Below are 16,989 nucleotides of genomic sequence, written 5' to 3'. Positions count from 1 at the left end.
CAGGCTGATTTCCAATGTCTAGTAAGCTCGTGTCTACCATTGGGCTTCCTGAGGGAGATGAAATAAGAGCATATTCTTTGGGTTATGCGGAAAAACCTAATGCTCAGAATGCACCGCCACCAAGCTCTATTTGCTTCCCTCTACCACCATCTGGAGCAGCCTGTCTACTTATGGGAATTGCACCTCTCAAATATAATTTCCTGCATGGACTTCTGCCTTCAGTCCAGAGGTGGAAAATTGCAGGAAACATTGCCTCCACGCTGTCGCAGAGGAAAAATTCTGATAAGTTGTAATATCATGGTGGTGGTGGTTGTTTTAAGCACACCAGAGAGCTGAGGACATAAAGAAATCTAAGCTAATTAATTTCTAGAAAGGTATAAGATTTTTCCAGGTGAAAACAGACCCAGGAATGCTTTTATCCCTGGGGACAAAGTGAAATGAAGAGCAAACTTGCAATAGGATGACGGTTAGGACAGAAAAGCCAACATTTTAGTAAATGTTTAACATCCATGCATGATTTGTCATGATGGATTAGAAACCCAAGCAGTATTTACATAACAGTAGACATATATATCCATGGAACAAGACAGAGAGCCCATAAATAGATCCACGCATATATGGCCAATTGATTTGCAACAAAGCTATGAAAGCAATTCAATGAGGAAAAGAGCTTCTTTTCTATAAATGATGCTAGAACATTTGGATGTGTGTGTATGTGTGTGTATATATATATATATATATATACACACACATACACATACATATATATGTGATATAAGATGCATTATGTTTATAAATAAAGATAAAACTATAAAGTCTTAAGGAAAATATAAAAGATCTGCATATGCTTGGGAAAGATTTCTAAGACATGACACAAAATGCATTAACCATTTAAATAGATGATAAATTGAACATGATCACAATTAAAAATTTCTGCTTATGCAAAGCCACCACTTAAAAAATGGAAGGACAAGTCATGTTTTGGGAGAAAATAGTCACTTCCTAAATATCATGTTAGTGCCTAGTCTCAGGGCAAAAATGCTTTAAATTGCATGTTTCATTCTATTGCCTTCCAAATGCTAGTTCCATGATAAATCCTCATACTCATTTGTGGCAGCCTGAGTTGGAGAGCAGATGACTCTATTAGAACAACTGACAGCCTTTCCAATCCACACAATGTCTCAGTTTTTCTTCCATGTTGTTAAAAATAATCTCATAAACCAGAAAATCCAGCAGGGGGGTGTAGAATTCCAGTTTCTAGGACATTACACATTTATTTGGAAAATGAGTTTTTCCTTTATTGCTACAATTCAGGAATCCTGCTCAATATTGACCACAGAATAGACAGAACTTCTTAAATGCGTCTGTGACTGAGCAGTGATTAAGCAGCTTCTTTCTCTGAGCTGGTCAGTTTCTTTTCTGAGTTACTGTTAACAAGGGTGTTCTTGTGGCTGCTTTGTAAGCAAACATTGGTCAGACTGAAATTTATTTGAAACATTCACACCACTTGAATGAGTAACCAATATTATTACTAATGTTGATAAAAATAATTGAGTGCAACTCTATTTTTATAAGCAGAAATTCTTTTCAAGGAGGAAAGTCTATTTTCTCTAAATTATTCAGAAATACCAAGGTGTTATGGACACATATTATATACTTAATAAGAAATAATACTAAGTATGTATCTGTACCCTTATAAAATTAAATATACATATGTAAAATGCTTCCAAAAAATATTTACAAAAGAGAGCATCAAATATCCTTCAGAAATACATACAATTTTCATAATAAAAGCAAGTTAGAACATTATGAGGCAATGTGGCCATATTGTTCAGAAACCAGACTGCCTATTTTTATTTTATTTTAAATTTATTTATTTATTTATTTTGAGTCAAAGTCTTGCTCTGTCACCCACTCTGGAGTGCAGTGGCATGATCTCGGCTCACTGCAACCTCCATCTCCTGGGTTCAAGTGATTCTCCTGCCTCAGCCTCCCACGTAGCTGGGACTACAGGTGTGCGCCACTTCGCCTGGTTAATTGTTTTTGTAGAGATGTGGTCTTGCTGTGTTGCCCACTCCAAGCCTTATGCTATCCTCCTGCTTTGGCCTCCCAAAGTGCTGGGATTGCAGACATAAGCCGCCATCCCTGGCCCAAACTGCCCATTTCAGAGAAATCCCTTCCTTCTTTGCCATCAGATCTGTTATATTTCTTTTTAGTCATTTATACTTCTGGATCAACAGAACTTAACTTTATGGACTTTCAACAAGAGCTGGAAAAATAATACAGGAAGCTGAACCAAGAGACAAAGTTACACGCACCTGAAGCACATGCCTGGAACCATAAGGTGCATCTTAGTCGCCCTGTGTTTGTGGTTCACACCTCTTTCCCTCTCTCTTCAAAACACACGTGTGCAAGAAGAGCAATGATGAGCTCATGGAAGAGGCAGTTGCTGCCCTATCTTTGGAATCAAAAGGCCTCCCTCAGGCTTTGCTGGGCCACTTTCCCGCCCCTGTAACCAACTGCAATCAGGCTTCCTGCACTCACTTCCCACCTCTGCCATCTGCCTGCCAGGGAGAGGGGATGTGCCTGGCCTCACATGGGAAGAAGGAAGAGGCATCTGCAGCAGAGAGGCATTTGCAAGCAGACCCAGAGAGCAGGATTTGCGGACAGGAGGCCTGTGGTGAGGAAGAATCCTCCTGCCAGGCCCACAAGGCTGAGGCAGTCGGCCGCTTAAAACCCAGCTCCCCTAGACTTGAGGCAGGGTTAGGAGGGATCCTGATTCCTTGGACATCTTTAGGAGAAACATGGTATTTTTATGCTGCATTGAAACAAATAAATCTCTGTATGCCTTACAATTAATGAGGCAGATTTAAAGCACTTTCAATAGCTAGTATCACATTTTCAACTACTTTTCCCTTCGGTCCCTGGGCTGCGGCTGGGATGTGCCCTGACCTCTGTCATTCTGCCCCTTGTTTATTCCACTGTCTCCTGTAAAACTCCTAAAGGGTCTTATATGAAGGTGGTTTTTTTTTTAAACGAATTTTCGCTCTGTAGTCCAGGCTGGAGTGCGGTGGCTCAATCTCAGCTCACTGCAACCTCCGCCTCCCAGGTTTCAGCCTCCAGAGTAGCTGGGAATACAGGTGTGTTGCTTCCACACCCAGCTAATTTTTGTATTTTTAGTAGATACAGAGTCTCCCCATGTTGCCTGGGCTGATCTCGAACTCCTGGCCTCAAGTGATCCGCCTGCCTCAGCTTCCCAAAGTGCTGGGATTACAGGTGTGAGCCACTGTGCCTGGCCAGAAAGTTATTAAAACTTCTCCACATCTTGCTTTCCTCGCCTGTGAGCAACACCTTTTCATCTCACAGGGTGTGTGAGCTTCATGAGAGCGTCCTAATGGGAAGCCAGTACAGGGATGGCAGCAGGTTAATTGTGGTAATGATGAGGTCAGTTTCCCTCCTTCTGCAGGAGTCTCCTTGCAGGGGGAACATGCCTGTTCAAAGAAAGCCTTTATTTTGCTTTTTAAAAAAAATTTATAAATTTTTTTTAATTTTTAATTTTTGTGGGCACATAGTAGGTGAATATTTATGGGGTACATGAAATATTCTGATACAGGCATGCAATGCATAATAATCACATCATGAGAAATGGTGTGTCTATCTCCTCAAGCATTTATCCCTTGTGTTGCAAACAATCCAATTATATACTCTTATAGTTATTTCAAAATGAACAATTAAATTATTAATGACTACAGTCACCCTGTTGTGCTATCAAATACTAGACATTATTTATACTTTCTATTTTTTTGTACCCATTAACCATCCCTACCTCCCCACCAACCCTCACTCCCCTTCCCAGACTCTGGTAAACATTCTTCTATTCTCTATGTCCATGAATTCAATTGTTTTGATGTTTAGATCCCACAAATAGGTGAGAACATGTGATGTTTGTCTTTCTGTGTCTGGCTTATTTCACTTAACATAATGACCCCCATTTCCATCCATGTTTTTTCAAATGACAGGATCTCATTTTTTATGGCTGAATAGTACTCCATTGTGTATATGTACTATATTTTTTGTTAATTCATTCATCTGTTGATGAACACTGAGGTTGCTTCCCAGTCTTGGCTACTGTGAATAGTGCTGCAATAAGCATGAGAGTGCAGATATCTCTTTGATATAAGGATTTTCTTTCTTTTGGGTATATATCTAGCAGTGAGATTGCTAGGTTGTAAGGTAGCTCTATTTTTAGTTTTTTTGAGGAACCTCTAAACTGTTCTCCATAGTGGTTGTACTAATTTACATTCCCACCAACAGTATACAAGGGTTCCCTTTTCTCTACATCCTTGCCAACATTTGTTACTGCCTCACTTTTGGATAAAAGCCATTTTATCTGGGGTGAGATGATATCTTATTGTAGTTTTGCTCTGCATTTCTCTGCTGATCAATGATGTTGAGCACCTTTTCATATGCCTGTTTGCTATTTGTATGTCTTGTTTTGAGAAGTGTCTATTAAGGTCTTTTGACCATTTCAAAATCACATCATTAGATTTTTTTCCTGTAGAGTTGTTTGAGCTCCTTATATATTCTGGTTATTAATCCCTTATCATGTGGGCAGTTTGCAAATATTTTCTCCTATCCTGTGAGTTGTCTCTTCACTTTGTCAATTATTTCTCTTGCAGTGCAGAAGCTTTTTAACTTGATGTGATTCCATTAGTCCATTTTTGCTTTGGTTGCCTGTGTTTGTGGGGTATTTCTCAAGAAATTTTTGCCCAAACCAATGCCCTGGAGAGTTTCCCCAATGTTTTCTTGTAGTAGTTTCATAGTTTGAGGTCTTAGATTTAAGTCTTTAATCCATTTTGATTTGATTTTTGCATATGACAAGTCTAGTTTCATTCTTCTGCATGTGGATATGCAGTTTTCTTAGTACCACTTACTGAAGAGACTGTCTTCTCCCTAGTGTACGTTCTTGGCAACTTTGTTGAAAATGAGTTCACTGTTGGTGTACAGATTTGTTTCCACGTTCTCAATGCTGTTCCATTGGGCTATAAGTCTGCTTTTGTGCCAGTACCATGCTGATTGGGTTACTATAGCTCTGTAGTATAATTTGAAGTCAGGTACTGTGATTACTCCAGTTCAGTTCTTCTTGCTCAGAATAGCTTGGCTATTCTGGGTCTTTTGTGGTTTTGTATAAATTTTAGGATTGTTTTTCTATTTCTGTGAAAAATGTCACTGGTCTTTTGATAGGGATTGCATTGAGTCTGAAGATTGCTTTGGGTAGTATGGACATTTTTACAATATTGACTCTTCCAATCCATTAACATGGAATATCTTTCCTTTCTTTGATGCCCTCTTCAATTTCTTTCATTAGTGCTTGATAGTTTTCATTGCAGCAATCTTTCACTTCTCTGGTTAAGTTAATTCCTAGGTATTTAATTTTCTTTGTGACTACTGTAAATGAGATTACTTTTTTGATTTCTTTTACAGATTGTTCACTGTTGGCACATAGAAATTTTACTGACTTTTGTATGATGATTTTGTACCCTACAGCTTTACTGAATTTATCAGTTCTAATAGTTTTCTTGTGAAGTCTTTAGGTTTTTCCAAATATAAGATCATATCATCTGCAAACAAGGATAGTTTGACTTCTTTCTTTCCAATTTGGATGCCCTTTATCTTTCCTGATTGCTCTAGCTAGGACTTCCAGTACTGTGCTGAATAACAGCGGTGAAAGTGAGAATCCTTGTCATGTTCCAGATTTTAGAGGAAAGAGGAAGCCTTTATTTTGGAGCCCAGTGTCTGACAGTGGAAAGAGCACAGAAATTGGAGTCACACATCCTGCCCACATCCTGCCTCATTGGCTTTGTGACTATAGAAATGTTATTGAACCTTCCTGGGTCTTGATAGCCTCACCTTTAAAATGGGTACAATAATCCCTGTTCAAATGGCTGCAGTGACTTTGAAACATGCCAATTTGGCTAAGCCAAAATGCATTCCCCAGAATTCTTGTTCCTGTATGTTTCCAGTTAGGATGGGCCTTGAAGGACACTTTGCACAGATTTAGAGAGTGGAAATGAAGTAGCAGCTGTGTTGCTGTGTAGCTGCATTGCTGTTACTGTTGAAAGGTGGGTGTGGTGGGTGTAGGGGCACATGCAATGTCGCTCTCTGCTGGCTCACCTTGTAGGTGTGCAGAAGCAGTTGAGCTTGCGGCTGTTCAACCTTCCCCTGAGGCTCCTTCAGCTCCTCCAATGCCTGGGTCAGAGATGTGTTTAGCTCCACAATGAGGGGCATCTGCTTCTCTTGCAGGTCACCTGCATTATCAAAGTTGGGGGCAGTGAGAGACTGACACACAGAGACATGTGGATAGGTTCTAAAACTACCTCTCTGGAAAAAGCAAAAGCCCTGGTTTATAGTGTTTGTCAATTGATGCCGTGTAAATACTCCCTTTGTGGCTGATTTCAAGCTCTCAATGTGGTGTCATTGAATGCAAAGTTAGGAAGAGATCCATACACTAGACTCTTGTGAGCTGATAGGAGAGGGCTCCAGCGCAGCACTGGTGATGGGTCCAGTCAGTTTTGACGAGCTGCAATGTGTGCTTGTGGGTTCTACATTGTCCTTGCTCTTCCCAATTTACAACCGTCTTCCCTTCCTGATAGCCTTTCCTGCAAACTTCAAGTGGTGGATTTATATGCAAAGGCACCTGCCTATCAGAGACTTTTTAAGCAGTTGCCATAGAATAATCCATTTACATCTACATATATTTTTTTCTCTAATGATTTCCTCCAATGATTTTACTTATTGGACTGAACCCTGCCCCCTGACAGAGATGGGCAGTTTAATTGAGGTAATTTATGTGAAACAGCCAGCAGTGTTAGGCACAAAGTAGACACTGCATAATGTCAACTTCCTTAATGAGTGATTGTCAACTATTTGAAATTAATAGTATGTCATTTCCTCTCCTGATATCACGGGACTCAGAGATATTCATCATATTTATGGAATCATGTTCCTTTTATTTCTTTCCTAAGAAGATGAATCATACAGACCAGCACTATTCAATAGAAACATAATGCAAGCCACATATGTCATTTAAAAATTTCTAGTGCCACATTAGAAAAAGTTTTTAAAAAGGTAAAATTAATTATAATATATTCAATGTAATCCAATATATCAAAAATATTATTTCAACATGTAATCAGTGTAAAATAATATCCATTAGGTATTTTAAATTCTTTTTGTACCAACTATTTACAATTGTATATTATTTTTAAATTGCAGCACATCTCGATTTTAAGTGGTCATATTCAAGAGCCACACTGTGACTAGTGGCCATCATATTACAGAGTATTTGTGTAAATATAGACCCATAACAAATGTAAAATAATATATAATAAAAAAATTATTTTTAATTGTCTGTGTATTTCTTTTTTCTTTCGTTTTTAACTTTTAGGTTCAGAGGTGCATGTGCAGCTTTGTTATATAGATAAACTCGTGTCACAGCGGTTGCTTCTACAGATTATTTCATCATGCAGGTACTAAGCCTAGTACCCAATAGTTATTTTTTCTCCTCCTCTTCCTATCTTCCAGTCTCAAATAGGTCCCAGTGTCCGTTGCTACCTTCTTTCTCATCATTCGGCTCCCACTTACAAGTGAGAACATGTGGTGTTTGGTTTTCTGTTCCTGCATTAGTTTGCTGAAGATAATGGCCTCCAGCTCCACCCATGTTCCTGCCAAAGGCATGATCTTGTTATTTTCATCGCTGCACCGTATTCCATGGTGTATATGTACCACATTTTCTGTATCCAGTCTACCATTGATGGGCACTTGGGTGGATTCCCCGGGCTTGCTCTCAGCACAGGCTTCCAAAATCCTAGTGCTGTTCACTCCTAGGGATACTAGTAACGGGCTGTCTTGGTTTCAGGAGGGCTGCTTCTATATTGCTCATAGATCAAGGGTGTCAGAAATCAGAAGACACGAAGTTTCCTCATTCCTCCAACTCTCAAGCTTTATGTTTTTGAGACAAGGTCTCGCTCTGTCACCCAGGCTGGAGTGCAATGGCACAATCACGGCTCACTGCCTCAGCCTCCCAGGTTCAAGCACCCTCCTGCCTCAGCCACCTCAGTAGCTGGGACCACAGGTGCGCACCACCATGCCTGGCTAATTTTTAAATTTTTATGGAAATAGGGTCTCTCTCTCTTGTCCAGGTTGGTCTTGAACTCCTGGGTTCAAAAGGTTCTGTCTCAGCCTCCTGTAAGTGCTGGGATTATAAGGAATGAGTTGCCAGCCCCCTGTACTTTACACGCACTGATTCAGAAGGATTATCAGGTCCTACAGGCCAGTAGCACAGAGATGTGGACACCAAAGTTGTAGCACACTAGTTTGAGTTCCTATTAACCTCAATAATTACTGGAAGTTGCTTAAAAAAAAAAAAAAAAAAAGCAAACTATAGTTAACTTAAGATTCACATATTACTGTTTCAAGTTAAAAGTAAAATACACTAATTTTTATCTGGTTTTACCACAATAAAATATGCCTATACGTTTTTCTGATTATTACAGTTTGGAACACAACTGACTAGGACATATGCCAACAAATACATCACATTACGTCCAGAATTGGTTCCTTCTGGTGGGCTCTCAATTTCGCTGACTTCCAAAGTGGAGCTGCGGACCTTCACCTTCACGGTGAGTGTTACAGCTCTTAAAAATAGTGTGTCCTGAGTTGGTTCCCTCCAGTGAGTTCACGATCTCACTGAGGTCACGAATGAAGCTGCAGACCTTTTCAGTGAGTGTTACAGCTCTTAAAGGCGTCACATCCTCAGTTGTTTTTTCCTCCCAGGGAGTTTGGGTTCACGCTCTTCCTAACTTCAGGAAGAGATCTACAGACCGTCTGGGTAAGGCAGTGTGGACTTAGACACAGCAACAGCAACGTTTATTGCGAAGAGAGAAAAAACATACCTCCCACAATCACGAAAAAGACCCATCAGAGTTATCGCTGAGGGTGTGGGTGGCCAGCTTTTATTCCCTTATTTGGCCCCACCCACGTCCTGCTGATTGGTCCATTTTACAGACCACTGATTGGTCCATTTTACAGAGTGCTGATTGGTCCGTTTTTACAGAGTGCTGATTGGTACGTTTACAAACCTTTAGCTAGTAGCGCTGATTGATGTGTTTACAATCCTTTACCTAGACAGAAAAGTTCTCCAAGTCCCCATGGGACCCAGAAGCCCAGCCGGCTTCACCTCTCAGTTTCCATCCAGACCCTCATCTCTTGTCATCTCTTTCATTTTTGCTTGTGTTGATGCAAAGATCCCACATCCAACAATAACTACAGCAGTAAGAGTGCCTCATGTGGAGCTGTCTGCAGAGCTTGCCAACTTGCCAGAGACTCCCGTGTGGTGGGCTCCAGGTTTCGTGTCACAAACTTGGGTACAAAAAAGGAAACTGTCCCAGCCCTTTGGGATACCAAAGCAGAAGGATTTATTGAGGCCAGGAGTTTGAGACTAGCTTGGGGAACATAGTGAGATCCCGTCTCTACAAAAAAATAAAAAAATATTTAGCCAAGCTTGGTGGCACCTGTAGTCCCAGCTACTTGGGAGGCTGAGGCAGGAGGATGGGTTGAGCCCAGGAGTTTGAGGCTGCAATGCACTATGATGACACCACTGTGCTTCAGCCTGGGTGACAGAGATCCTTTCTCTGAAAAAAGAAAGGCCAGGCACGGTGGCTCACGCCTGTAATCCCAGCACTTTGGGAGGCTGAGGCAGGGGGACAACCTGAGGTCAGGAGTTCGAGACCAACCTGTCCAACACGGTGAAACCCTGTCTCTACTAAAAATACAAAAATTAGCTGGGCGTGTTGGCATTTGCCTGTAATCCCAGCTACTCAGAAGGCTGAGGCAGGAGAATCGCTTGAACCCAGGAGATGGAGGTTGCAGTGAGCTGAGATCCAGCCTGGGGGACAAACGCGAAACTCCATCTCAAAACAAACAGACCAAAAAAAACTTGGATTTGCAATAAACAGTGGTTCACTCAATGTTTCACATGAGCATGAAATTCGCCTGAGGACATTTGTCCCCAGAGATTGATCAGAGGAGCTCTAAATTCTCCGGGCATTTTGCACTCCCGTGAAACAGCAAGCCTTCTGGTAGTGACATTTAGGTTGTGGCAGGCCTAGCTATGGGAGCTGGTACACAATTGCCTCCCTCCTTGGGGCTTATTTGGGTGTTTTTTTGTTTTTGTTTTTCTTTGGCTATCACAGATCTTGAGCTTTAGAAACACTAGAACTCCTGTGGGTTGTCTCTGGCGCCACTTTGATAACCCAAGTAAGGTAGAATTAGTTATCAGCCTAGACAAAGTAAAATGATTTTTGGCTTACATGAATGTTATTTGATCCCACATCTGTTTTTAGAAGTGATGTCCCTGTCTGTGCAGTATCCTGGTGACACTTCAACCTATAGGCAGGAGGAAGGAAAATGTGGGCTGCCATTTGGAGGAAGAACTAGAAACCAGACACTCCTATTTGGATCCATTTAGGATGCCGGTGTGTTTGTGCCGATTCCAGACTTGGAAACTGGGGTACTTTTTCAAAGAGAGTTTTCAGAGGGACCCAGAGAGGAGCCCGGGAGCAGAACAGGGTCCATTTGTTCCACCTGGAAAATGACATTAGCGTGGTAAGGTTTGCTAAGCTCCTTGCACCTCTGCACAGCCAGGGTGCTATTACCCAGGCTTCATGCATCAGGGCTTTGGTTTGGATCCGGAGGAGTGGGTTCCTGTGTTTTCTGGGTTCTCTGCTGTCCTTAGGATCCTACAGACGCACCACATATACTTGTGCTTCCTTTTTGAAAAGATGTGGTGGTTGGTGTCCCTCTCCTCCTCCTACCTCTGGGCTGTAGTTCTCCTCCCACATCATCCTTGGCCTCTCATCAGGAGTTTGCATCCTTAGGCAACAAGGGAGGGGCATTGCTGCAGGCTCAACTCTGCTTCCTTGTGTGGGTGCCCTGCCCTTGGATGTGCTGGGCTGAGCCACCTCTTACTGATGCTGGGGAAGAGATTGCTATGGCCCAGTCGGCACCAGGACCCACCTGTCAAGTTGGGCTTCAGGATGATGTGCTGCCATCATTTCCTTTTGCCTTGTTTTCTTTTGTCCTCCTTCAGTTTGCTGCACAGCTGCTTGTGTATCTGTCAGCCACCCCGCTTCTCCCTGGGCCCCAGGGCCTCGGGGGGCCATGCTGCCTCATTGTTGGTAGAGTGTGCACACAGTGCTTGGGCACCTGCTCTTTCTTTTCCCAGTCTGCTCTCCCCAAAGGCTGCCAGAGGGTCTGATCATATCCCCTTTCCCCTCCCACCCCACACATGCCAGGCCTTTAGCCCCACACCTTGGGCACCCTGCCTCGCCTCGCCTCACCTTCACCACTGTTTTTTTTTTTTTTTTAATTACTGTTTTTTATTTCTTGTTTTGAGACAGAGTCTCACCCTGTTACCCAGACTGGAGTGAACTGGCACAATCTCGGCTCACTGTCACCTCCACCTCCCAGGTTCAAGACATTCTCCTGCCTCAGCCTCCTGAGTAGCTGGGATTACAGGTTTGTGCCACCATGCCTGGCTAATTTTTTTTTTTTTTTGGTATCTTTAGTAGAAATGGGGTTTCACCATGTTGGCCAGGCTGGTCCTGAACTCCTGACCTCATGATCCACCCACCTCGGCCTCCCAAAGTGCTGGGATTACAGGTGTGAGCCACTGTGCCCAGCCACCTTCACCCACTTTTGTTCTGAGCCCCAATTTTGCTGGGTTCCCTCACTGATCTGTGTTCCCTTCCTGGGTCCTTTTTGCTCCCTCTGGGCCCATACAACCCTTCCAGGTCACTAACTCTTATCATGACCAACCAGGCCAGGCCTTCTGTGGCTCACTCTCCTGGAGACGCTCATTGGAGCTCACACCACTGTGACAATGTCACCTGTCGTGCTGTGGCTCTTTTGCTGGTCTCAAGCCTCTTTGAGGGCAAGGACCACGTCATGTTTGCTCAGGCCTGAACCTTTTGTGCTTGGCTCTGAGTAGGCCCACAGTAATGCCAGTGTGTTCGACGGGAGAATGAATGAGCTGTACCTTGCTATCCCAGCACACCCTACCCTACCCAACTCCAGTCCTGAATAGTGGCAGAGATGGATAGATCATAAGCAATTCTAAATCAATTGTACCAGTGTGGTGGATACTGATAAAAATATTTTTAAAATCGCATATGATATAGAATGTTCCAAATCATTTGTGATATATGTTATCTGGCATTATATTATCAGGGCCTTAAAAAATCCTCTTCTCTCATTAAAATATAATAGTTCCTATTAGGAGCATTTCAGACCCAGTAGATACCTAATGCTTGTTTATTGATGGTGGTGATGACAGCATTTTGGTACAGAGTTAATTGATTTTCACAGTGACAAGCCGGAGGCTCGTTGATGAATGAGCACATGAGGCCCTGCAAGACACTGAAATGCCTTATGAATGAAAGCAATTATTTCAGTGCAGTTTTACTGTTAAGTGATTTTATTGCATTTCAAATTTAAAAAATTAGCAATTCCTGGAGGGTATACGCCACAACTATATGGAACAGGATGTGTGATTGACAACTCACAGCACCCTTAGTGAAGCTCGGACTTTGGGAGCTTGAGCTTCCCCTGCTAACACTGCCCTGCTCTCTGAGGCATGTGCAGTCTTTTGTGAACCTTTTTGTTTTTGTCCAACAATCACTGTAGGGCTGGACAGTGAGTTGACAAACTGGTGATTTATGGAATGGATACCCGCTTTGCACTTTCCTTTTTTGATGATTGTCTTAGCAAAGCGGAGCATTCCGTGGACAGCTCCAGCGTGCTTCTCCAGCTGCTAAAAGCAGGTAGTGCAACTCAGATCCAGATTAAATGTCCATTTACTGAGTCCCACTGCTTCCTGAGTGCTTTCTCTAAATGCAAGATTCAGTCCAATCTTCCGGGCACCCTGGTGGCTTGGGGTTCACTGTGCATATTTTTCACATGTAGAAACAAAGACTCAACTTGGGGAGGTTGGAGAACTTCCAAGGTCATGTCCAGCATTCTTATCTGCATGCTCCCAGGCCCACTCCACTCCTTGCAATTTTTTGGTCATATCCTGGGGAGGCAAGGCCAGCAAACCTTTTGCAAATATATGGTTGAGAGAAAAAGCAACCCAGGGCAGGGAAGGTGACTGCGATTGCCATATACAAACAAAATCAGAAAATTCTAAACCAGTCACAAACAAAATGCAGTTGAGCAAATCTTTCTAGGATCTTAATTGTTTATGCAGTAATGGGTGGCATTTATCTGATATAATTTGTCAATTGAAAAGGCAAACAGTTTCAATTCAGTGGTGGAAAACTGCATTCAGGAACGAGTGACAGAATAATCACTGAAGGAAAATGTTATTGGAAACCATTAAGCAAGAATTTATGGGAAAATGAAAGACAAGCTGTCCCCTCATCCCACTCTGTTGAGCTTTCCCTGGAAACTGCAAGCTGCCAATGAGAAGCCAAGTTGAAATGCAAGGCCAGCCAATCAAACAGCTTATCACGTAAGACAACGTAGGTGAAACAAAGGTACTATGGCTGAAAGGGAACAGGAAGGAAGGACTCAGGAAGCCTTGTGTGCTGAGTCTAAACACCTGGCTACCCAGCAAAAAGCAGGTATATTTCATCTAAAAATTAGGTCAGAATACTAGTCAAATCCAATTATAAAACACCTCCCTTTTTTCCTCTTCTGCAAAACATATTTCACGATAAAAGGCAATAACCCTAGCATTACCTGCCACATGATTTAAGAAATAGAGAGGCTTCTAGTATTTCTCCTTCTCTTCCTCCCTGTCCTTCTCCCTCTGTGCTGTACCTGCTTCCATCCATCCCTTTGTATAACTCCCCCTCCCTTTCTTTTTCCCTCCTTCCTTCCTTCCTCCTGCTCGCCCTCCTTCTATTCATTCATCTGTCCATCCATTTACCTACCCACTAGTGTACATTCAACACACATTTTCATTGGCTGTGATGTTCCAGGGCCAGTGCTATGTTCCGGGGATGCAGTCATTTATAAGAGCATCATGGTCTCTGTTTCTTATGGAGTTCACAGTCTCAGGTGGGTGCAGACATGTGACCAGTTACAGTCCTTCCTAATAAGTGCAGGAAGCACCTCCTCTGCAGAGATTTGCAGCGTTAATATGAAGTTCCTAGCTAGTACTACTACTGCTGCGTCTGCTGCTCCTGGCTGTGCTTACGTAATGCCTGCGAAGTGGCTCCCTGTTTTAAAGACTTCACGTATAGTAACTTACTTAATCCCGTAATTACCCTATAAAGTTCATGCTGTGTTTATCCCTTTGCAGAGGAGGAAAATGAGCTGCAGAAGGATCAGATGACCTGCCTGAGGTGCCCTATCTGTTGGCACAGGCCAGAGCACATGGTGGATGCAGGGGCACCCCCTTCCCTTCTCCTCCCCTCCGGCTCTTTGCTGACAGGATTCTCTCTTGCCTTCTCTGATTGTGCCTGTGCTACGTGCCACATCCTTTCCCTCAATGAATTTCAGGTATGCACACTCACTGCAATAAAATACTGTTTACATCAAGGAGCTTGGGCTATGTTGAGAAGTAAATAAAATATCACCACTGTTGTGGTTCCCCCTAACTCACTGTGTTTTCTTATCCTTGTAAAATCTTCCTTTGCAGGCAGTGGAAGGGGCCGCAGAAGTTCCTTGACTCATGAGGCGAGGCATTCAGCGGCCTCGTGACACCTCCCGGGATCTGCAGTCATTGGGTTGCACTTGCCAATAGCAACATCTGGCAAAAATAGCTAAGAAGCAGAGCGGCCTGGGCTCAGGAGCTGAGCAACCCCTGACTGGCCAGATGGAGACTGTGTTGAGCTCTGCCCAAGCCCTGTGATCCTGGAAAACAGTGAAGTTAAGGAGCCATCTGCATTCTAGGGAATGGCCCACTGCAAAAAATACCCTTCCTTATAGGACGTAGAGGACTCATGATGTCCCCTCATTTATGATGAGCCAACACACAGCCCTTCCAAATTCCAATTCTTTGCTTCATAACTGATTAGCTGTTTTGTTCCCATTGGTCAATCAGAACAACATTCTTGCTAACCAGATTTTGGTTCAGCTCTTCTCCCTCCCCATGTCCCTGCCCTGTGTCCTATCCTCATCCTGAGCCAGCACACACCCCTCCTTAGTAGCTCCTCCTGCAGCAGGCTGACCTCGGACTCTCCCTGATCCATTGTCCAAATATATCACCCTTTCACCCTACATCCTTACACCCCATTCTTTCTAGTTTTGTTCATTCCTCCCTGTGAAAGATGAACCCTCTTTGCCTAACCCCGGACCTGCTTGCCGACTGCTATGATGGCCAGAGTGTCCCCCCTACTGCAAGAGTCCCTTCTGTCCCTTGCAACATCTTTTAAATAAAATCTCTCTTTACCAAGCCTGGATTTGTGTTTTATTTAACTAGAGAGATCCCAGCTGGAGAAGCTCCTGCATTAATAATGTGGGTACCTGTTCGTGAGAACTGGAGAGCTGGTCTCTAGTCAGAGCTGCTGTTGCTGGGGTCAGGCTATTGGGAATATTGAGTACTGGGGGTAGGATTTAAGGAAGAAAGAGAGGGAGAAAGGGAGAGGGAGAGAGATAGGGAGAAAGGGAGAGGGAGAGAGATAGAGAGGGAGAGAGAGAAGAAAGAAGAAAGAGAAAAAGGAGAAAGAGGAGGAAAGAAAGAGAAAGAAGAAAGAAAAAGGAAAATAAGGAAAGAAGAGAAAAGGCAGATCTTGAGAAACTATGTCTTATATTCCCAATGAAGTTTTGAGGTCTGTAATGTGGAGAGTTCTATAGAATCAATCCTTCCCTCCAACTTTATTGAGATGGTTTAATGAGAGTCCTTCCCTACTGGGGCCCTGAGAAATACATCCTATGACCGCAGTCACAAAGCATGGAGGGGATTCAAAGCACCACATTTCTTTCTTTCTTTTTTTTTTTTCTTTTGAGATGGAGTCTTGCTCTGTGGCCCAGGCTGAAGTGCAGTGGAGGGATCTCGGCTCACTGCAACCTCCACCTCCCAGGTTCAAGCAATTCTCCTGTCTTAGCCTCCCGAGTAGCTGGGACTACAGGCTTGTGCCACCATGCCCAGCTGTTTTTTGTGTTTTTTAGTAGAGACAGGGTTTCGCCATGTTGGACAGGCTGGTCTCGAACTCCTTACCTCAAGTGATCTGCCCACCTTGGCCTCCCAAAGTGCTGGGATTACAGGTGTGAGCCACCACACCTGGCTGAAACTCCACATTTCTTAGGGACAGAGGTCTTTGTCCACACCTATACTTCCACTAGGCTCCCCATCTCCACTGAGTCCTCATCGCTCTCATCCACACAAGTTTCTCTAATACCTACCCTTGCCCCAAAGCCTCAGAGCAGGGCCCATGGTTCAGCTACAGAAACAGTAGTATACTGCTGGGCATAGAGGGAGGATGGGGGAGAGAGTACCTGGGAATTGCTCACATTTCTAAATAACCCCCAAATCAGCGTTCCTGATACAACTGTTGTTGTTTATAGATAATGCTGTGCATTCACTCTTTTTTTAAAAATTTATTCCATTCATTCACTTAACAGACATTTACTTGCCACCACTATGTTCCAGATTAGCGCAGGGATGAGTTCACTCAGCTGAGAGGAGAGAGCCCCCATCCCATGGGACCCCCTCCCCCCCATGGCCAGTGTGGACACAATGCTATGGGAGCCCAGAGGATAAAGCAATTACATTTTCCTTGGAAAGTCCATACAGTCATCAAAGAAGGGGGGACATGGGTGACACTTGACATGAACAGGGAACATTGGGCAAAGAGAGAGAGAGAGGGAGAGAGAGACAGCACCTCCCTAGAAGGAGGAAAGGATGATGGAGAAGAGTGGAGGTTGGCACCAGCTGGAGAGAAGAATGACTGGGGCTCCAAGTGGAGAGAAGAATGCCTGGGG

General features: G+C 43.4%; 1 long non-coding RNA gene across 3 annotated transcripts; it reads left to right on the top strand.

Annotated features, from left to right (window-relative positions):
* The first annotated feature begins 7,850 nt into the window (after positions 1 to 7,850).
* LOC129393998 (uncharacterized) lies at positions 7,851 to 16,485 on the top strand. 3 transcript variants are annotated; one of them, XR_008621142.2, is made up of 4 exons: positions 7,851 to 8,681; positions 11,460 to 11,577; positions 14,366 to 14,565; positions 14,705 to 16,485. It is a non-coding gene; the product is annotated as an uncharacterized LOC129393998 (long non-coding RNA). The 3 variants fall into 3 exon arrangements; XR_010110041.1 differs by lacking the exon at positions 11,460 to 11,577 and having other exon boundaries at positions 14,705 to 16,484; XR_010110040.1 differs by lacking the exon at positions 7,851 to 8,681 and having other exon boundaries at positions 9,183 to 11,577; positions 14,705 to 16,484.
* Positions 16,486 to 16,989: the final 504 nt, after the last annotated feature.

Source organism: Pan paniscus, chromosome 16 (assembly GCF_029289425.2).
Source record: "Pan paniscus chromosome 16, NHGRI_mPanPan1-v2.0_pri, whole genome shotgun sequence".
NCBI lineage: Eukaryota > Metazoa > Chordata > Mammalia > Primates > Hominidae > Pan > Pan paniscus.
Note: the sequence above shows the minus strand (reverse complement) of the source record. Positions and strands in the feature narration are given on the sequence as shown.